Genomic DNA, 21,907 nt, shown 5'->3' with positions numbered 1-21,907 from the left:
TGCCATATAGGTTATAGGGTTACAGTGCTGCTGTCCCAAAAGTTATTTATCCAACCTCCAACTATCATTCATTTAGACCACTAATGTCTTTTCGTTCTTACCAATAAATAATGATAAACACCACAGCAGAGATTGCTAACTCGTCACTAAAATCCACATCCTCCTCCTCCTTCCTGGTCGTGTAACTTGACTACACTTCTTAGCCTCCCTGACAATTAGCTGTGGTCATGTGACACAGCTATAGCCTACAGAACATGAGTGGAGGTGACATGCCATCTCTAGGCCAAGGCTTTCTTTTTTTAAGATATATTATTTATTTATTCATGAGAGACAGAGAGAGAGGAGCAGAGACACAGGCAGAGGGAGAAGAAGGCTCCCTGTGAGGAGCCTGATGCGGGACTCAATCACAGAACCTCGGGATCATGACCCAAGCCAAAGGCAGATGCTCCACCACTGAGCTACCCAGGTGCCCCTAGGCCAAGGCTCTTAATGTGTGCTTCATGCTTTGCCTTTCTCCTTCTACCCACTAGATGCAAAAAATGCCAAGGCCCTAGGGAACAATGGAGCCACGAGATGGAAGGAGGCTGGATCCCTGAATTACTTCATGGAAGGCAGCCTCCTGCCAGACTGGAATCCCACTCTCAACTATTTCATAAATGAGAATGTGCCATTCTACATTTTTTGGCTTATCTGGCACTGGATTTCTAGCTTATCCTAACTATGCAAACATCTTTAGCTATAAATGCTTACATATCTATCTGATATTAGTTAGAATAGCCACGAATTCACGATCAAGTTTAGAACGTTTTAAAATACTTGATGCAACACTGCCAGACTGAACCTAGAGTTTTGACTCTGATAATCATTTGAAGTCCTCCCAACCCCTATAACTATGTGAAACAATGTGTCAAATGGTTCTTCAACTCACTCCTTTATAAGGAAATAAAAAGCATTTGCTGAGAATGACTGGACTCTCCCTTTATACTAAGCATGCTACATATTCCGTTTATAACCTACGTTTAACCACAAAGAATAACATTTAATATTAGTTTTAATGCCTCCTCATTAGGAAACCACTTGGCACTCTTAATCTATATGACACATCTCCATCCTCTTGTCCCTACACATTGTTCTTATCTGGCACTATCCTGTTGGGCCTGGAACGTCTGCCTCTAACTTTAAAACTTTTGATATTCAGCCACAATTTTTGTTTCTCCAAGTGATTTTTTAGAAGATTTTATTTATTTATGTTAGAGAGAGAGAAAGAGCATGAGTGGTGGGGAGGAGGAGAGGGAGAGGGAAAATCCCAAGCAGACTCTGTGCTGAGCACTGAGCCTGATGTGGGGCTCAATCTCACAACCCTGAGATCATGACCTGAGCCAAAATCAAGAGATAGGCGCTTAACCGACTGAGCCACCGAGGTGCTCCTCAAAGTGATTTTTAAAGTACTTTTATGTATTGTCTGTAGGAACTGCATCTGAGCAAAATGATTTTGAGTGGCTTCTTAGCTCATTTGGGTAAGTAGGTTCTAAAACCAGCCGTTAAAAGAAAAATCTGCATGTGTTCTGATCCGTGGAAATCTCACTGAATCATGTACAAATAAAAATGTACGACCTGACATATTCATTCCTGTACAGAATGAGTATGTAAAAAAGTACATATTGTATGCAGTAATTTATGGCATATAATATGAACCTAAAGTATGCCAATACTTAAAGTATTGACAGTTAAAGGCTTAACGAAAATAGTCAAAATATTTAACAATAAAGGGTTAATTCAAGAACCTATGGTACATCGTGGTGCCCAGGGAGTTGTGTCATTCAGATCTTGAACACAGTCCTCTGTGGGGGGAGCAGAGTTGACCAGGAGCCTCCTCCTGCTCTCACCCCTTTTGATCCACACAGGTGTTCATGTGGAGGCCATGCTTCCTACCTGCTGCCCATAACCACTGACTAAACATGGTGACGGTGCCAGAGCCACCAGTGTCTAGTGTTGGACCCGAATGGCCAAATGGGCAACCTCTGCCCAGGGACTGACTCCCCATCAGCCTGGGCAAGATCTTCTCAGAAGTACGCTGCTCTTCCTACCCGAACCTTCCTTCCACTCTCCTTTCCCAGGTGCCAGATGTCCCGGCTCCCTCTCCCTTTGTCCTTCATCGGGACGTCTCCTGCTACCTTTCCTGTACAATCAGTCCTCTCTTGGCCTGACCTAACAGAATACTCATCCATCAAATATTAAGGCAATTTTCATATATTATACTTATAAGAAATACACAAGGACAGAAAAAATAGGATGTGATGCCATCAAAAAAGTCAATATTCCAAATGTACATACAACATGATCCTAGTGTTGTTTTTATATTTAAAAAAGAAATAGAGCAATAAAATCTTTTACACATGTACGTCACAACATTGAGAATGATTATTTCCAGTTGAATGGATTATGAGTGGTTCGTTGCTGCTTCTCTACCCTTTAATTTATTTTCCAGTGTTTTAATAATAAGCATTATTACCTTTATTACCAGACACAAAAATAAAGTGCATACACACACACACACACACACACACACACAGTGCCCATAAGGACTGGCAAGTCCCTCTGAGGTTGCACACCATCTGAACAGAGAGCAGTGGCTGGCCTCCCCTCTGGAGGCCGGAGCACAGGAGTCAAGCACAGCTAAGTACGCAAGAAATACAGATTATAATGTCACCACTGAACAGCTTCAAAAATGTGGTTGGCTGATTCCAGATGTTCTGAAAATCCAAACCGCATTTAGGAACCTTGATGGAGCACCCAAAGAGAACAAAGCAGATGGAGTGCCAATCCTACTGAGCATTGCTTGCTTTAGCTTCATTATGTTTTCAAAGAAATTGGTTAATATAATACTACCAAGTCAGTATTTAACCAAGCTACTTTTTTAAAGTGCTTATTCTGTAAGCAAGAAAGGTGTCTTCTCCTCTTGGAAGGACAGATAACTTTCCTCCTCAGTCATTGGGGAACACACACACTGGCCCTACACTTGGCCCCATCCAACTCATCCTCCTCCCTCCACCAGGGAGCCACCCGTGTCTGCTGTACTTGAGGAACACCAGTGAATCAAAATGTCAGAACCACGTAACAGCACCACCAACACAACACGACTAACATTTATCAGATGCCTCCTGTGTGCCAGACAATGTTCTAAACACGTTCCATACACTAAATAGCTCATCGAATCTTCATAGGAATCCCATAGGAAGTACTAAGGCCATCCTCATTTAACCCAGGAGGGCGCAGAGGTGCGAAGAGGTAACGTAGCCAGAAGCCCACAATCAATGTGCAGTTTGGAGCCGGAGTTTGAGCCCGGACATCACAAAAGACAAATAAGATAGAGGAGAAAACCCAAGTGTGCAGCTCAGGTCCAGAGGCTTAATGGAAAGTTGGACAGCGCTTGATAAGCAGCAGGGAAAGGCCGATTTCACTGGGGAGCAAAGCAGTCAAAACAGATGAAAGTATAGAAATTTAAAAGGAATAAATAAATAAATAAATAAATAAATAAATAAATAGTAATGATAGAAACCAGGGAGGGGACACCTGGGTGGCTCAATGGTTGACCATCTGCCATTTGGCTCAGTGCGTGATCCCGGGGTCCTGGGATCAAGTCCCGCACTGGACTCCCCACAGGGAGCCTGTGTCTCCCTCTGCCTGTGTCTCTGCCTCTCTCTCATGTCTCTCATGAATAAATAAATTAAAAAAAAAAAAACACAAACACACACACACAAGGGAAGGTGTCAGGCGAAGGCCACCAAGTGGGCACTGAAAGGCAAACAGGTAAGGGAGGAGGACACGCACCAAGCAGCCAGGCTGGGGGAGCAGCCGAACAAAGTCAGAGAAGCCAATTGGTGATGGGAAGGGTCGTGGGGAGGAAGGGGCATGAGCCTGTGACTATGGATCTGGCACAAGGGATAGGGAACAAACAGAGGAATCCAGGACAGAGAGACAGATTGATAGCCAAGAGGAAGGAACGCAAATGCAGGGGGACAGTTATCTTCCCCCTGAAAAAGCAAGAGGCAAGGAAGAGGAAAAAAACGGATCTGAGGGGGGATTTGCATCATTTCTTCTTCAGTGTTATGTCAACCCTTGTGTGATGCCTTCCTCAGCTACCCTGCCGAACAGAGAGAGACGAGCTCCCCCCTCACGGCTTCCTCCACGCAATGACGGGCACCACGCCAGCCCTCCCTGTTGCCTGTGCATGGAGCTGGGTGGATGGTTGACTTTCTGCACGTCCTTTGGGTTTGGGGGGGTTCCTGCCAAGGATGAGGTGTGATTTCAGGTGACTAAGCACCACTTGAAAAGGAGAGTCTCCCCTTGAAGAATTAAAGCAGCTATAAGTGGAGAACCACTTATGTCAAGAAGTCTATGTTCAGGCTTGACAGGTAGAATGTGCTCAATGCATGGTGGTCATGAGGAGGAGGGTGTGTGTCCCCCACTCAAAAATAGTCAGCTGGTGGAGCACCTGATTCCTGAACTCGGGTTGTAAATTCAAGCCCCATGTTGGGTGTAGAGATTACTTAAAAATAAAATCTTAAAAAATAAATAAATAAAAGTCACTGTCTCCCCACAGGACTAGGACCAAGTCCAGGCACCCAGGCCAGGCTGCAAAAGCTCTCCATTGGCCTAGCCTCCAACTTCTATGTCATTATAACCTTCATCACACAATTAACTCACAATATTACATGCTGGCAGCTTGAGCTCTCCTGAGAAATGCCCCAAAGCCTCTGCAAGAAGATTTAAGCATTAAATTCAGGATTTAGGGGGGGCGTGCATCCCCTTCCTCACAGAGGTAAGTCATGGATCACAGAAGTTTGCCTACCAGTTCAGTCTTTCAGGTCCAGGGGGGCCCAGTGAGGAGCTACCATAAGCTACATCCCAAAGCATTGGTCAACCTCAGATATGTAGAGAAGACAGCGCCGGGTCATTGGTGAACAGCTTTCTGGCCAGGCAGCAGTAGAACAGGAGGGAAACACTGGAGACTTCGAGATTAATGGAACAAGGAAAGAAAGCAAACATCGCATACTTTCAATTGGAAAAATGAAGCCGGAATACTGTGTTTTAAGGTAGACGGCCACAAGCGGTCAGGCTTAAAAATAAGCAGAACAGCACTGTGCCCAGGGCCCGTTTGGCAAAGCCTGGGGAATTCTAGAGCAAGTAAGAAAAAAAATTGCTGTTGACACTGTTTTCCACGTAACTAAGGTTAGAAGCCACTTGGGTCTGTGTTCCAGACACACAGATCTCACTCTCACCAATCCCTCTGATGGCTCTCTGCAAAGATGCTACTTTTATTATATTTGGGTTTTGATGTTTTTGCCCTTCTGGCAGTTTCCTCCCATTTGGAAGCCTTATCCCCATGATTCTAGTCCCAGCTCTGCACAGAGGCTTGTGACACAAACTTGTCTGGCCATCAGAATGCCACCTACACTGGCCATGGGGATTGGTTCAGGGTTGGGTCTGCGGCCCAACAAGAACAAGTAAGATACAACAAGACCTCTGTCGGGCAGCAGGGAAAAGGGAATGTGCTTTTTCCTACTGGAATCTCCATGAATAAAATAACACATACTTGGGACAGTACTAGAAGCCAACACTACGGAAAACAGAGCCAAGAAGTGGCGAGAAAGTGGATTCCTACAACACTGTCTGAGCCCTTAGGTCAAACTGTACCTGAAGCCAGGATCTCCCAACAAGGTCAATCACACTAGCCAATAAACTCCCATTTTTTGAAGCCGGGTTGAATTGGGTTCCATCCTCATCATTGAGAGAGTCACAACCAGTGGAGAAATAGAAGCAGAGGCTCCAATAAACTTCTCTCCTTATCTCTGGGTGGCCCCCAGACTGGGAGGCATACTCTCTTCCCTGTACCTGCCTGGCATGCAAGACCCTGAACTCAAAGGCTGTGCCTTAGTGGAGGGAGAGCTGGTATAGACTCCCTAAGACCCAGGCCACACTTCACCCAGACGTACTAGGAAAATATCCACCCATTTTTGGCCGCAGAGAGGCCTCAGGCAGCCAGGAGGGAGAGCCAGCTGTAGGAAGCCCTCTATATACTTTCTGTCCCATAATCTTCACCGTAGGAGCCCGTCTTGCCCACTGTCCTGTCCTCCAGCTCAGTCCACCATCTCCAGTGGCACTGGTCTCTCTGCTGTCCCCAGACCACATCAAGTGTCCTCCTGACTCCACAGACGGGCTCCTTCCCACCTGGCTTCCCCTACTTCTCCCTGTTTACCCATCTCCCTGGCCCCTACTCCATGACCTGCTCAAACATTTCCATGTCCTCTGGCCACAATACCCCACGCTCGAACTCAGATTCCTTATCTACAAAGTAGGACAGTGATCTGTTGGAGATTTGGCTGTTAAAACATAATTTTGGTAATCACGACAGTAAGACCCAACATTCATGGAGCTCATATATGTCAGGCACTGCCTATGTCCTGTCCACAGTTACCTCATTTAACCCTCCTGCGTCCTAAGAAGAAAGATATTGTTCTAAAATACATTTAGGCAACAGAGGCACAGGGAGGTTCAGTAACTTGCCCAGTGTCGCATGACTAGAAGGTGACAGCCGTACTTCCAACCCAAGCAAGTTGGGTGCCCGAGCTTTCATTGTGAACTGCTACACTCAGCTGCTCTGATTGGGATCAAGATGAAGCAAGAGCACGGGGTCGAGGAGTGTCAGGATCCTGCCCAAACCTCTTCCACCCTCAACTGTGACTCCCCTCAGAGAAGGAGGCCTACAAGGAACATTGGCAAGATAACTACCCTCCAAATCATTGCTCTATTACGTGGCATCTCGGGATGAGGCCGAAGAAGGAAAGACCGGGTCTGCCCCTAAACACAGGTCCTACCACCAGCCAGCTGCCCAAGCCGGAAGCAGGGATAACTGTGCCCCAGGAGCACTCGTGAGGGAAGAGCCAGGGCTGGATCTCCCTCATTGATCACTGACCCAGGGACTAAAATAAGATACCCAACATTCCATTAGCCCTGACAGCCGTGGCTCGTGTCTGTCGTCCTGGCGTAGATATTAGTAATTTCCTAAGTTTGGTTTGGAACTATCACTTGGTTGGTCCCCTGAGCCGCACCTGTATGCCAACTAAGGGTAGGAGAACATCCTAGACTCACCTTTCCTCCTATGACTGCCTGTCTGGTTCATGCTACTGCTACTGCGTGCCTTTCCGAAGTTAGAGAGCTGCCATTCCAGTCCTGTAGGGGGGACTTCTCAAGCTCATCTCCAGAAGTTCTGAAATGAGTAAGAGTGGACATTAACTCAGCAAGACGAAAATCAAACTATACAAGTGAGCGTGGCCTGTTATAACAAAGCACCCCTGATGAGGTGGCTTGAGGAACAGATGTCACAGCCTGAAGGCCGGGAAGTCCCGGGTCAAGATGCCAGAAGATTTGACCCCCGTGAGAGCCCTCACCCTGGCCTGTAGACAACTGCCTTCTTGTGTCCTCACAAAAATGAACAAGAAAGAGCTCTGGTGTCTCTTTTCTTCTAAGAGCACCTATTCCATCATGGGGGGCCCCCACCTTGAACCTCGTCTAAACCTAGTTACCTCTCAAAGGCTCCACTTCCAAAGATCATCACCTGGTGGCACAGGGGGCGGGAGGGACTTCAACACACAGATCTGGGGAGAACACAAGCATTCAGTCCATAATGCAAACAAAAAAAAATTCACCCCTGTTTCATTACCCTTTTCAAATATGATTTGAAGCAGATATCTCCTTAAATGTCACCAGCTGTCACCAGCTGTCCGTGACCAACCTTTCTAAAACACCAGTCCCCAGCATCAGCCCCTTCAATCCTTGTTCACAGCTTAATCCTCCTCCTTAGCCACACTTTGTGCGTGTGTTTTGATGGTCTCCCCTTGTGAAAATGTCCCATAGCAGCAGTCCCCAGCAGAATCCTGCCTCAAACTTCCAGAAGGAAGCTACTCCCGCTCCTCTTCCCTCCCCTCACACGGCCCTCCATCCCGGGGCTGTGAAGACAAACGTGCGAGTGCATGGGTGGTGCATATAAACTGACCTTCTCAGACCTTCCATGGACCCACACGAAACTCGTTCTGGCCGTAGAGCTGTACGGTCCTTCCTCAGAAAGGGAGTCCTGCTCCCACACGGCAGTGGGGAAATGAAATTTGTCCCAATCCAGTAAACTCAAACCCCAATGGTTTTTTTGTTTTGCTTTGTTTTGTTTTTTTAAGTTACGACTCTTTGAAGATGTTGTCCCCCTCGTGGGTAGATACTCAAATTTCAGGTGCTTCTGCTCTGGCCGACCGTCCAGTTGAGAGCTCCCTGTGGTCAGACTCAAGTCACCACCTGCCTCCGCGGGTCTCCCTGACATCCCCAGAAGGTCCTTGCTGGGCAGCAGTGGCTGCTGACGGAAGCTGAGCGTCACTTCCACGACCAGTGGGTTCAAGCTTGCCCTGGCCTTGCCCAGCCTCCGGCAGAAGGCCATGCCTCCAGAATGACTGGAGCCTCCCGGGACACTTCACCCGGCCCTGCCCTTGGTGGGCGGTGGGAAAGCCTGTCCCCCGCAGGCCCTCGGCCTCTGCTGTCCGGGGAGCCCCACTTCTTCCAGCAGAGGCCGCAGCACAAGGGGACCTGCGGCCCGGCCACAAGTTCCAGCAGCTTCTCTGAACTGCCCCGTGGTTTCATCTTCTCTTGCGCCCCACCGGGTCCTCTGGGGGGTGGGGGTGGGAGTGGGGGTGGGGGTGTCTTTGATCTCAGAGACCCGAAGGGTCATGAAGAGCGGGGGGCACACTTCTCCTCGGTCTCAAGTGGGGCCACGGGGAAGGCATCTCTACGGCGTCGTGGCCCCCGCAGGACGCCGGGGAAGGGGCGTTGGGGCCTGGTTCCAGCCGTTCCTGATGCCGTCCTGCCTGGTTTCCCTAATGGTTTCCCCTGCGGGTCGGCTGCCTGCGGACCTCGGGTTCCCTGCTCCGCGCGGACGCCGGGGTGGGCAGCCCGGCTCCAGGGCTCAGCCTGGCCGGCAGCGCGACCTCGAGCTCGGCTCCTGTGCGGCGCCTCGGCAGACGGGGTCACAGCGCAGCAGGGAAGCCAACCCGGAGCGCGCACGCGAGGATTCCACCGTCAAGGAGGGCGCGGCCCCACTCGTCCGGCCTTGCTGGAGTCTGGCTTGGCGGGGGTTTTCTTTCTTTCTTTCTTTCTTTTTTTAATTTTTTATTATTATTTTTTAATCTCTCGGTCTGCTTTTTGGCGGGCACAGACCAGACCTTCCTGGCTTCAGAAGGAAGGCCACTGCCCGCCAGGGGCTCGTGCGTCGGGGGGGCCTCCGCCTCCGGCAGCCCGGGCAGGTCACCTGCCCACGTGACGCCGACCGGGCGGCCGCGGGGCTGCAGGCTCCCGAGCAGGACTCGGTGCGGGCCCAGGGAGCCGCGGGGCGGGGCCGCGGGGCGGGGCCCCTCCCCCTCCCTCCTCCCCCTCCCCGCTCCCCGGCGTCCCGAGGCCGCAGGGAGGCGCTGGGCCGCACCCGAGGGGAGGGGCCGCGCCCAGAAGGACGGCTCGGGCCCCCGCGAAGCGCCTCCCCTCGGCCGGGAGCAGCCAGGGGAGGGCCCCGGAGGGTCTTAGCGGCCTCCACACACCCCGTCATCGCGCTCGGCCTTCGAGCCAGAGCGACTGCGCGTGCGTGTGGGGAGGGCGCCCCGCACCGGCCGCGCACTTGGGGGAGGGCCCCGTGACTGGGGGAGGAAGGCCTCGCGATGGAGGGAGGAAGGCCCCGTGACGGAGGAGGAAGGCCTCGCGATGGAGGGAGGAAGGCCCCGTGACAGGGAGGAAGGCCTCATGGTGGAGGGAGGAAGGCCGCGGGACGGCGGAGGAGGGCCACGGGGCGAGGGTGGGACGGTCTGCAGGGGGACGGCTGAAGAGCTCGGCCAGATGCGCGGCCGCCTGGTCGTCAGCCCTGAGACCCAGAGCGGATGACGTGGCCTTTGTAAGCCCGAGTTCTAGAAAATGGAGGAAACTCCACTCCTAGGATCTTGTGAGAATCCAGTTGAAGAGGCACCGCCCTCATAATCATTTTCGTTGGTGTTATCTGCCGGGCTGTAATCATGGGTCCGGAGCGAAGAAAGGTGTTCTCGGGGCGATGGGACCGCCTAGTGAGTGACTCGGGAACTTTAGAGAGCCTGACTTTTATATGATTTTTTTTTTTTCAGCAAAAAGAGAAAGCACATTATTGTACAGCGAGAAGCACAACTTGAGAGAGGACCAGACACTTGCGCTCCCACAAAGCACCGTCTCTGAAGGTGGGTTCTAGGGTGACGACGGCCCTGACGTGTTGGCCCAAGGCTACCCCCCCCCACCCTCACCCTCACCCTCACCCCCGCCTCTCCCACCAGGGTCAGGTGCGCCCCTGGGTTGGAATCACTGCAAGTTGTGCAGGAGGTGACGTGCGCAATCTGACTGAGAAGACAGGGGAGGGGCAGTGGAAGGGAGGGACAGGGGGGAGGAAAGGGAGGAGGAGGAGAGCTGCCCCGAGCGCTCAGCCGCAGGGGCTGTGGCCACAGCAGGCCACGGGCGGGGAAGAGAACTCTGTCAACGGTCCAGCACCTGCCGGCTCTGTGGTAAAACCAGATCCTCTGTTCTCGAAGAAACCACATGGGGCTCCTTAAATGTCATTTTAGGGAGTTCATTGAGGGGAAACAGCAACCTTAACGAAAGAATAGGGGTCACATATATATTTCAGGACTGAAAGAACTGTAGGAGGAAGTCTTGCAATTTTTTCCCCTAAGAACAATAGGAAATGGTAGTTTCTGATAATAAAAAGGCCGTCACAGGGTTCCAGTTCACTGAGGTGGAAACCCCAGAATGGCCCGCAGGGGCCTGCAGGACCAGACACTACCAAAGATGCCTGCCCGGGCATAGTTGTGGGCTGTGGGTCAGGGAGCTGCAGCTGGGGGATCCCGAAGACCACTGCCAGGACCATGAAGTCCTGGAAGGAGTGGTGGTCAGTAGCTCATGTGGGGAGCCGGGGGTTGCCAAGCCCTCTCTGGCTCCCGCAGTGAGTTCTCTCTGGATGCCCCCCAGTTTGGGCCTAGGTCCCGGCTCAGTCTGCTTTTCATGGTGGAAACTCAGACTCTCCAAAGCTGTACCTGGCGACTCCACAGGGCCTTCGTCACTGCCTTCCTCACCCGCCTCCCTCCTGTCCTGGTCTGCACTCAGCTCCTCGTTCTAGACTCTGGCTCTAGTCGACAGCCGTCGTCCAGCTCTCAGGACTTGGCGCTCCTGGATAAGGGTCTGATTCTGGTACTCTCTCTGGATCCTCCACCCTGGAGGTGTCCGAGGGAAGCCATGCTGGTGTTGGCTCTTGGGAAGCAACTCTGAGCTCTGGGGCATAGCCTCCCGGAAGCGTGGCCAGGCTGCCCTCCCGGAGCCGCCGAGCCTCCTCCTCCTGCTTCTGTCTACGAAGGAAGGGGTGAGGGACCCCGAGGATGGAGACAGCTCTGCAGGTACTCTTGCTTGCCTTCTGAGACAAGAGTAAGAAGTGTTTAGGCCTCTCTTGCTAAAGACAAAGTAGCCAAGAGCTTTGAATGCCTAGCTTCCACAGTCACAGAGTTATCTAGAAGCACTGCTTCTGATTGAAGCAAAGCTGGAGGAGTCTTACGGAAGGTGTCTAGTTAGGTGCACATGATGGGGCCAGAAGAGGAGTCGGCACCGGGAGAAAGTGTCTCCACTGTTCTTTGATGTTTCCTCCTTTACAGATCTTTCTAAAACGTAGTGCTTAGTAATACTTACATAGCATGGTTGTTTGCCTCAGAGAAAAAAGGTATTAATTGAAAATGTTACAGCTCTGATTTGAGTCTCACAGATTACCGTGCATTTCCAAGGAGTCATTCCAGTAGTGATGACTCTCTGTGCATTAGAAAGAACTGGAAACGTATTTAAAAATACAGATGATGAAGTCTCACCCCCATAAATTCTGGGCCCATGCATCTGTTCTGTTAGCACCTAGGATGTTTGAGAACCACCAGCCTGGTGTCCCTCAAACTTGAACGTGTATATGAATCACCTAGGAATCTTGTTAGAAAAATACAGATTCTGGGTCACCTGGGTGGCTCAGTCAGTTAAGTGTCTGCCTTCAGCTCAGGTCATGGCCCTGGGGTCCTGGGATTGAGTCCTGCATCAGGGTCTCTGCTCAGGAGGGAATCTGCTTCTCTCTCTGCCTCCCCACCCCCACCCCGTTCATGTTTGCATGTTCTCGCTCTTTCTCTCTCTGAAATAAATAAAATCTTTTAAAAAATACAGATTCTGATTCTGTGAGGCTTGAGATTCAGTAATGTTAACAAGCTCCCAGATGAAGCCACTGCTGCTGGGCCACGCATCACAGTGAGCAGCGGGCACAGACCACCACACACAAGGCAGCCGGTCACCTGATGGCAGCTGGGCCCAAACTGGAGATGAGCTACAAGAGAGAGAATCGTCAGAGCCCTCAGGACTGGACTCGAAACGAAGTCATGAAGTGAAAACAGTGCATGTGATGATACATCATCTCGACAAAGCCACACATCAACTGCACGAGATGAGCAATATCATATTATTGTTTATAGATGAGAAAACCAAGCCTCAGAGAGTTGCAGAGTCAGGTGGTGGGTGTCCTGGTTTCCCGCTGCTGCTTTACAGAAGATCATAAACTTTGTGGCTTAAACATGACTCCTTTTTATCTTATGGTTCTAGAAGTCAGAAGTCCTAAAATCAAGGCCTTGGCTCTAGGGGACTCCATGATACATCTATTCCCTCTTGAGAGGCTCTGGGATGGAATCTGTTTTCGTTCCTTAGCAGCTTCCAGAGGCTGCCGACATTCCTTGGTGCAGGGTCCTTTTCTCCACCTTCAAAACCAACATCTCTGACCCTTTGCCTTTATTACCTCTCCAACCATAGCCAGGGAAAGCACCTCTGCTTTTAAGGACTCATGGAATTAGACTGGGCCCATCTGAATAATGCACGGCTCACCCAATATCTCAAGGTCTGTACCTTCATCAAATCTGCAAAATCTCTTTTACTATGTAAATTAACATGTTCACAGTTTCTAGGGATTGAGGCGCAGACATCTTTGGGGGCCATCATTCTACCTACCGAGGTAGGAAAACTAAGGTCTGGAACCTGGAATCAAATCCACTTCCGATTCCAGAGTGCATGCTCCTCCCAGGACACAACTCAAAACAGCAGCCAGACTGAGGATTGTGGTTGAGTCTCCTGGAGCCCAAATCAAGGATGGAGTCTAGGTCAGCTGCGGCTATAGGCAGCCTGAATTCCATTATCATTTTAGATTGAACTAAAACAAGGCTGAGGCGGATTTTGTTTATCACAATTCATTTCGCATTCTTCTTAGACTCCATGAAACCCAGTCCTTCCGCACAACGGCGATGCCTTGGGAGAAAGCACAAATGTCTAACTGCAGTTCCCACTCGTTATTTAACCCAACTAAAAGAAACAAGATGGAAACCAAGGGATATCTTTACGATCTGGCAATGAATTACTCATACTTCCAAGCAAGCATTTTGAAGCAGAGTTAGTAAATGAGTTTTGAACGTTGAACTCTTCTGCAGAGAGCTTGATGACTCCTGGGGTGGGGGGCTGTGATCACTCATCAAGACTCCCTACCGCCACAGCAGCCAGGCGCTCCTGGCGACAGAGCTAGCCCTTACAGCCAGCCAAAGTTCATTCCACACTTGGTGAGTGCATTCAGAACTTAGTTATTTATGTATTTATTTGAGAAGGGGGTGGGGAGGAGCAGAGGAAGAGAATCGCCAGCAGACTCCACACTGAACACAGAGCCCAGCTCAGGGCTCAATCTCACAACCCTGAGATCATAACCTGAGCCAAAACCAAGACTCAGATGCGCAACCGACTGAACCAGCCAGGCGCCCCTGAACAGAGAAAAATATAATGTGGTTCTTTCAAGCCCATCTGCTGCAGATGGCACCCCTGCCCAAAAAAAAAAATTAAAAAAAATAGAACTGAAGCTCTAACCCCCAGAACCTGAAAATATGGCCTTATTTGAAATTGGGGTCATCAAAGATTTCATCTGTAGGATGACTGGTTTCCTGGTAAGAGGAAACAGGCACAGCGGGTGCCCACGTGGCAACAGAGGCAGAGATTAGAGGGACGCATCCACAACCCAAGGGACACTGAGCGGTGCCGAGAACACCAGTGGCAGACGAGGCAAGGAAGGATTCCTACCTGCCCACATCTCAACTCTGAATCCCCAGCCTCCAGAACGGTGGGACCATAATTCCTGTTTGAAGTCACCTGGCTTTGGGGGCTTGGCCACGACAGCCCTCGTAAACTGATAAATAGCATCTCTCAGGATGTTACAACTTCTTCTTTTCACTTTATAGGATGGATGGATTTCAGAAAAGGTGGGCGAATATACATATATATTTGCTTAATCCCTATATATATATGTGTGTGTATATATATATATATATATATATATGTGTGTGTGTGTGTGTGTGTAAACCCTAGAGATGGGGTTCCAGAGGATGATTTGGATTATAGGATGTTACCTAAAGCCCCTAGAGAAATCTTGCCAGAACACTATCCGTTACAAAATGGACAGGTCTTGTAGGACTTCCTCCTGAAATGAACAGGCATCTCTAAGCCCTACAAGATCTTTACAGAGCCTGGGCCCAGGAGACAGGGCGGCAGCGGTGGCGGTGGTCAGCCAGGACCCACTTCCTTGTAGAGCACCGCCTACACCGCAAGCACTGTGCCAGGGGCTGGACAGACATATTTTTCCAGGCTATTTCTCCTCCCTTTTGTAAAATGAAAATGAAAACAAAAAACATTTTCCTTGGAGTTGTGACCTCCTGCAGAGGATAGGTGGAGAGGAATGATTAATATAATCAAGAGCTCCCCCAGTCCCCCTGCGGGAGCCTTGTCATCCCTGGAAGTGCACCTCCGTCGAGAGCAGTACCCTCAGCATGTCTCTCTCCGCCTGCACCTGCCATCCCTTCCAAGCTGCTTCTCAACCACTCCTGCCACTAGTTGTAACCGCACTGGGATCTCTAGTCCTCTTCACCCCTCCTTGGCTTCCCCCTACGTGCACTTCCTTTTTACACATCTTAAAATCCATGGCCCATCATGTGGCCCTAAATCTGTGCATCTTCTGACTTTCAGCAACAGCATCTGTCCAAACCCACCTCTGTGGCTGCAGCTGAGCTGTTGAGTATCACTGGCGAGAGTCACACACCACAGAGCCTCGTCTCACTCTGTGTTCATCGATTCCAAGTTATATCTCCTCCTAAATATGTCTCTGATTACTCACTTGTATTTTGAATATTACCACTGTTAAAAATTATTAAAGAAGACAAGTGAAGTGACAAACTTTATTTAACACAAAGCATGAAAGTTCAAGAAGTGGGCAGTCTCCATTCCCAAGTCCAGAGAACTGCAAAATGGGGTGGAAGGCAGGAAGCATAGCTCCCTGGTTCGAAGGGGCTCCATCTTGGGCCTAGAAATTTATTTCAATACCACTTTAATTCAAGCCACTATCACCTACGTTGCTTTTCCTACAAGAACACTCACTGTCCATCATCCTCCACTCCGTGCACTGTCACCTTCTCATTCTTCTCATCTCCCTGCCATCATCACCTCCACAGAGTCCTAGCCTTCTATAATTCCTGAGGTCAGACCTGCCTTTCAGATGCTCTTGGAGCTCAAGGCCACAGCTCCAGTTTTACATTTATTTGCAGGCTTGATAGGTGTCTTTCCCAGTAGATGGAAATTCAAAACAAAAATAGTCTTAGGCACTTCTATCATTGTATCCTTAACACCCAGCATATGTCATATGCAGGCACTCAATAATTTGTTCAATGAAAGTTGAACGAATATTTAATTTTCACCACCACCTGGAAAGGAAGCAATTATTCCCATTTTTCAAATGAGAAAAATTAAGAAGCTCAGGAAAATTAAATTACTTAAGTTGGAGATAATCAGAGACTCACCCAAGCTGTCTGATTATAAAGCTCATCTTCTTTCTTATGTACTCTAGTTCTCATAATGTCACACTCAAATGTCATAAACTATTCTGGGCTAACACTGCCAGAGGCGGGATCAGAGATAGCATCTCCCTGGTGCTAAATGCAGGTAAGAAAACCTTTTCCATCCAAAAGCAATCGGCATACATCAATAGTTCTTCACCTAGTAATTCTGTTCCTAGCAATTTTAAGACATGTACACAAGAGTTTTTGAACAAGGATGTTCACCACATAACCATGTTCAGAGAACAACCTTAGAGCAAATTTTTTATGCAGACACTAAATACATATTTTAAAATATTTAAATGATGAGAAAATGTTTAAATAGAATACTTCATAATTAAAAGAGCAATAGACTAGCAAAAGGACACTAGAATGATCCCAGTTCAGGGGGCAGGTATTTCTATCTATACATAGTGAAGAAAAATAAAAGAAAATACAGCAAAAATGTCAATTATCTCTAGGAAGATCATGAACAATTTATATTTCCTTCCATATAATTCATTATATTTTCAACTGTTTACCAGGAACGCACATGGCTTTTATAATGAGGAAAAATGTTATTAACAAGCAACTGAGTGTGTCATTTGCTCAAAAGGCTTCTCTGGTGTATCCTCGGTTCTTCAACTGCTATTTCTGAATTATTTCAGGGACCAAATTGCTAGTCTTTTGAGAAATTCTGCTGGTCCTAATGTTCATCCTTTAGGTTATTTATATAACAGAAGACCGTACAGAGAAAACACTAGACCGACCAACTGCTCCAGCTCCACCACATAAAAGACCTATAAGTTGTCATTCTGGTCCTTACAGTAAAACACTAGACAAACTGAAAATCGGTGACTTTTTCTGGACTCATCAGAGACTGAGCACAGGACCAACTGTCTGCATAAGTAGTGCTGGAGCCAGAGACTGGCAGGATCACTACTGGGGGCCACAGTCTAGAAGTCCTCTTGCTTTGGCGGGCAATACCTCCAGGAAGTCCACCACCTTTTTATGGTAAAGATCAGAGAAAGATTTCCTCATGGCTCTGGCAAGTGGAGGGGGCGGTAATGCTTGTGAAACCCACCTAGAGCCTTCACAACACAGGCACAGAGAAAACACAGTTTTCCCCCAGGGGAAACACTTCACGGATGCTTTGTCCTCAAGTTGTGAGAGAATGGCTTTCCTCTCACTCCAGCCCTTTCTTGTCTCATCTTGGAGGGATGGAGAATCTATCCAAGAAGAAACACATGAGAAGGGTCATAGGCCAGAAACTCAAGCTCACTGAGAGGCTTGAGGTTTAATCCTAAAATCAAAGAATACTCTCTTTCCACACACACTTTAGAACTACACCAATAGGGCTCTGGTGTAATGGTGGATTGTGGAAAGAGCTGTAAGAAGCAGGCTTTCAGTATGGAGGAGTACTTAGGGAAGCCCAAAGAAGGGAAACAAAGTAAGAATCCCAGAACTTGAGACCTCTGACACCAATAGCTACACCAAACATTAATCACAGCCTAAATCTTAACTAGATTAACATATGCTCATACTGAACATTATTTGTTTCAGTTCCTATTACCCGGTATAGTATATCCAGCTTTCAACAACAACAAAAAAATTACAAGACATATTAAAAAGCAAACAAAACTCAGATCAAATTCTGTGATCAAACAAGAAATTAGAGAAGATCTTAAGTATCAAAATGAGACTCATATGACACAGAATTATCAGATACGGAACATGAAATGACAATCATTAATATGTCAAGGGGCCTAAAGGAAAAACTAGACAAAAAACCAAATAGGTAATATAAGTAGACCAAAGGAAATTCTAAGAGAGAATCAAAATAAATGCTAGAAACGAAAAACATTGAACAAATATAAAACAAAAGAGACACCAGGCATATCATGTTCAACCTGCAAAAAAACAAAAACAAAAACAAAAAAAAAGAAATATCTTGAATGAAATCAAAGACAGAGAGAGGAATAAGGATAACAAAGGGTTTCAAGCTCTGTCACAAAGCTGTGATCATCAAGACAGTATGGCACTGGCACAAAACAGAGACAGAGCTCAATGGAACAGAATGGAGAACCCAGAAATGGACCTTCACTCAACTCTGTGGTCAACTAATTTTTGACAAAGCTGGAAAGAATATCCAAAGTAAAAAAGACAGTCTCTTCAACAAATGGTGTTGGAAAAATTGGACCGCCACATGCAGAAGAATGAAACTACACCATACACAAAAATAGACTCAAAATGGATGAAAGATCTAAATGTGAGGAAGGAATCCATCAAAACCCCACAGAAACCTCTGTGACCTAGGCCATAGCAACTTCTTACTGGATGTGTCTCCAAAAGCAATAGAAACAGGCAAAAATGAACTTTTAGGACTTTATCAAGAAAAAAAGCTTTTGGAGCACCTGAGTGGCTCAGTCAGTTAAGTGTCTGCCTTTGGCTCAGGTCATGATCCCAGGGTCCTGGGATCGAGCCCCACATTGGGAGAGTCTGCTTCTCCCTCTCTCCCTCTGCCTGCCACTCCCACTTCCCCTGCTTGTAGCCTGTTATAAATAAATAAAATATTTTTTTAAAAAGATAAAAAGCTTTTGCCCAGAAAAGGCAGCAGTCAACAAAACCAAAAGACAACTGACAGAATGGGAGAAGATACTCACAAATGTCTTACCAGATAAAGGGCTAGTATCCAAAATCTATAAAGAACTTATTAAATTCAACACGCAAAAAAACCCAATCAAAAATGGGCAAAAGACATGAACAGACATTTTGCCAAAGAAGACATACAAATGGCCAACAGACACATGAAAAAACGCTCAACATCACTCAGCATCAGGGAAATACAAATCAAAATCACAATGAGATACCCCCTCATGCCAGTCAGGATGGCTAAATTAAAAACTCAGGAAATGACACACGTTGGTGAGGATGTGGAGAAAGGGGAACTGTTGTACAATGTTGGCGGAAATGCGAGCTGGTGCAGCCATTCTGGAAAATAGTATGGAAGTTCTTCAAAAAGTTAAAATAGAGCTACCCTGCCACCCAGCAACTGCACTACTGAGTATGTACCCCAAAGATATAAATGTAGTGATCTGAAGGGGCACCTGAACCCCAATGTTTATAGCAGCGATGTCCACAATAGCGGAACTAAGGGAAGACCCCAGATGACCATGGACAGATGAGTGGATAAAGAAGTATATACATGTGATGGAATATTACTCAGCCATCAAAAAAATGTAATCTTGCCATTTGCAATGACATAGACGGAATTAGAGGGTATTATGCTAAGCAAAATAAGTCCATCAGAGAAAGGCAGTTATCATATGATGTCACTCACATGTGGAATTTAAGAAACAAAACAGAGGATCATAGAGGAGAGGGATAACTGAATGGGAAGCCATCAGAGGGAAACAAACCATAAGAGACTTTTTTAATCATAGGAAGCAAACTAAGGGTTGCTGGAGAGGAGGCGGGTGGGGAGATAGGGTAACTGGGTGATGGGCATTATGGAGGGCACATGAAGTACTGAGCACTGGGTGTTATATAAGACTGATGAATCACTGACCTCTACCTCTGAAACTAATAATATATGTTAATTAATTGAATTTAAATTATAAACAATTTTTTTAAAAATTAATAAAAGAGAGTAACAGTGGACTTCTCTTCAGAAACCATGGATGAATGAAGTGAAATATTTAAAGCCCTGGAAGAAAAAAACCCACTAACTTAGAATTCTATATGCAGCAAGATACCCCTCAGAATTGAAGGATATTTCCCAGAAAAGCAAAAACTGAATTTATCACCTGAGCACTTAGCCTGCAAAAAAAAAAAAAAAAAAAAAAAGGAAAATTATGTAGGTCAGAAATTGTACCTACATGAAGAGAGGATGGGGGTTGAAGCAGAAACAAATGAAGGTAAATTGAGTTTTTAAAATTCTTAATTGTTCTATAAGGTAACAATATATTAGTGAAGATAGCATATGGATAAGTGAGATATGGGAGGAGGCACTGGGAATACTCTAAGTTATCTACACTACACATACTACACAGAAAGAATAATTTATTTGAAGGTAGACTTAGATTAATTTAAATATGTACAGTGTAAACATAGGCAACCACTAATTTTAAAAAAAAGTATAATTGAAACTATAATACATTTGAGGAGGCACCAGGAATCCAATGCTGTATGTGTCACCTTCTGGGTCATTTCTTCATGTGTGACATAGGAAGACTAAGACAGTCTTTTCTGATTCCCTTCCTGCTCTAAATTCTATGCCCCACCCCCCAAAATAAGTAAATAGTCAACTTTTCTTTAACTCTATTTACAAGGAGTGATATCTGCAAGGAGGAGTTTTTGTAAGGTATAAACAGCCTGTTAAAAGAATTCTTGGGTAGCCCGGGGGTGGCTCAGCAGTTTAGTGCTGCCTTCTCCTAGGATCCTGGAGACCGGGGATCGAGTCCCATGTCGGGCTCCCTGCATGGAGCCTGCTTCTCCCTCTGTCTGTGTCTCTGCCTCTCTCTGTGTGTCTCTCATGAATAAATAAATAAAAATCTTAAAAAAAAAAAAAAAATAGGGCAGCCCTGGTGGCTCAGCGGTTTAGCGCCACCTTCAGCCTGGGGCCTGATTCTGGAGACCTGGGATGGAGTCCCACGTCCAGCTCCCTGCATGGAATCTGCTTCTCCCTCTGCCTCTGCCCCTCTCCCTCTCTCTCTCTCTCTCTCTCTCTCTCTGTGTCTCTCATGAATAAATAAAATCTTTAAAAATAAATAAATAATAATAAATCAAAATTTATTTTAAAAATAATAATAGAATAAAATAATTCCCTAATCTATTACTTCAGTAAGCTTGGGCTTTCTTATTTCCATATTGAGTTGCCTTTAGCAGGCTTATCTAGCAAGTATAATACAGAGATGTTAGAATTACTAGAATTATCAGACAGGGTACTTAGTTTATGTGCTGCTGAAGTGAGCACAAATAGGGAACTTAAAATATTGCTCACCTGCTTCCCCATTTCTCAGTGCACTGTGCCATGAGTAAAGAACACACTAGGCTGGAAGGAAAAGGCCATTTCAGCTATTGATTTCACTGCTAGACACAGGCCAAGATATGTGCCTTTCAATCCAAAAGAGAAATAAACCAAGCTGCCTTCATTTCCTAAATAGAGCTCTTGCTTAGTTTGTGATTAGCTCCAGATCTGTCAATAGACTTTCCTTCCCTGGCTGGCTGCCAATACATCCGTGAGGTCGGTGTACACGGTTATGAGCCACAATTTCCCTGTTGATCAAAAAGTTTTGCTTTTCTAGATTACTGATAAAATGGCAGAGATCAGTTAAAAAAAAGAAAGAAAGAAAGAAAGAAAGAAAGAAAGAAAGAAAGAAAGAAAGAAAGAAAGAAGAAAGAAAGAAAGAAAGAAAAAGAAAGAAAGAAAGAAAGAAAGAAAGAAAGAAAGAAAGAAAGAAAGGCGGGGCGGGGGGAGCCTCTGGGGCTAGCCTAGAGAGCACTGGGGAAATGACCTGCCCCTTCTGAAATGAGACACTGATCTTGCTTCAGGTTAAAGCTACTGAGAAATGTTGAACATCTGCACATTTGAAGATCTATTCACAGTCTCACCTCCAGCCATCCCAGCTCTAACCCCTGGCAATAAAAATCCCCAACTGGCAGACTTCTATTCACAAGGCCAATTTCCAAAATTCAAACCATGTGCCCAGGACCAGACGGATATAAATGTGCTAAGCCTCACTGGACTCCTCTACCTGTTCCAGCAGTTACTTCCATTCCATTTTTGCCCTATTGGGAAATTAAAGTGGCATGAAAATCAATACTTCATTTTGAAGGAAGAAAGGGCCGGATGACCAGACATCGATATATTCCTCCCTGGATTAGACAGTTCTTCAAAG

The 21,907-nt window shown here is 46.9% G+C and overlaps 2 long non-coding RNA genes across 4 annotated transcripts in view; one reads left to right on the top strand and one right to left on the bottom strand.

The window, feature by feature from the left end:
* The window catches only part of LOC144314165 (uncharacterized), a 33,598-nt gene extending 24,357 nt beyond the window's left edge, over positions 1–9,241 (bottom strand). The window contains exons 1-3 of one of the 2 annotated variants that reach the window (XR_013379946.1): positions 8,057–9,241; positions 7,587–7,658; positions 7,153–7,270 (exon numbers count right to left, since the gene is read on the bottom strand). This is a non-coding gene — a long non-coding RNA (uncharacterized LOC144314165). The remainder of the gene's footprint in view (positions 1–7,152; positions 7,271–7,586; positions 7,659–8,056) is intronic. The other variant, XR_013379945.1, reaches the window with a different exon arrangement.
* A 248-nt stretch (positions 9,242–9,489) lies between these two features.
* On the top strand, positions 9,490–20,578 carry LOC144314164 (uncharacterized). Of its 2 annotated transcripts, XR_013379944.1 has the most exons (5): positions 9,490–9,676; positions 10,203–10,292; positions 11,074–11,495; positions 12,292–14,405; positions 15,166–20,578. It is a non-coding gene; the product is annotated as an uncharacterized LOC144314164 (long non-coding RNA). The 2 variants fall into 2 exon arrangements; XR_013379943.1 differs by lacking the exons at positions 12,292–14,405; positions 15,166–20,578 and having other exon boundaries at positions 9,515–9,676; positions 11,074–12,290.
* Positions 20,579–21,907: the final 1,329 nt, after the last annotated feature.

Source organism: Canis aureus, chromosome 5 (genome assembly GCF_053574225.1).
Source record: "Canis aureus isolate CA01 chromosome 5, VMU_Caureus_v.1.0, whole genome shotgun sequence".
Taxonomy (NCBI): domain Eukaryota; kingdom Metazoa; phylum Chordata; class Mammalia; order Carnivora; family Canidae; genus Canis; species Canis aureus.
The sequence above is the reverse complement of the archived record's forward strand: the minus strand, read 5'-3'. Positions and strand labels throughout refer to the sequence as shown.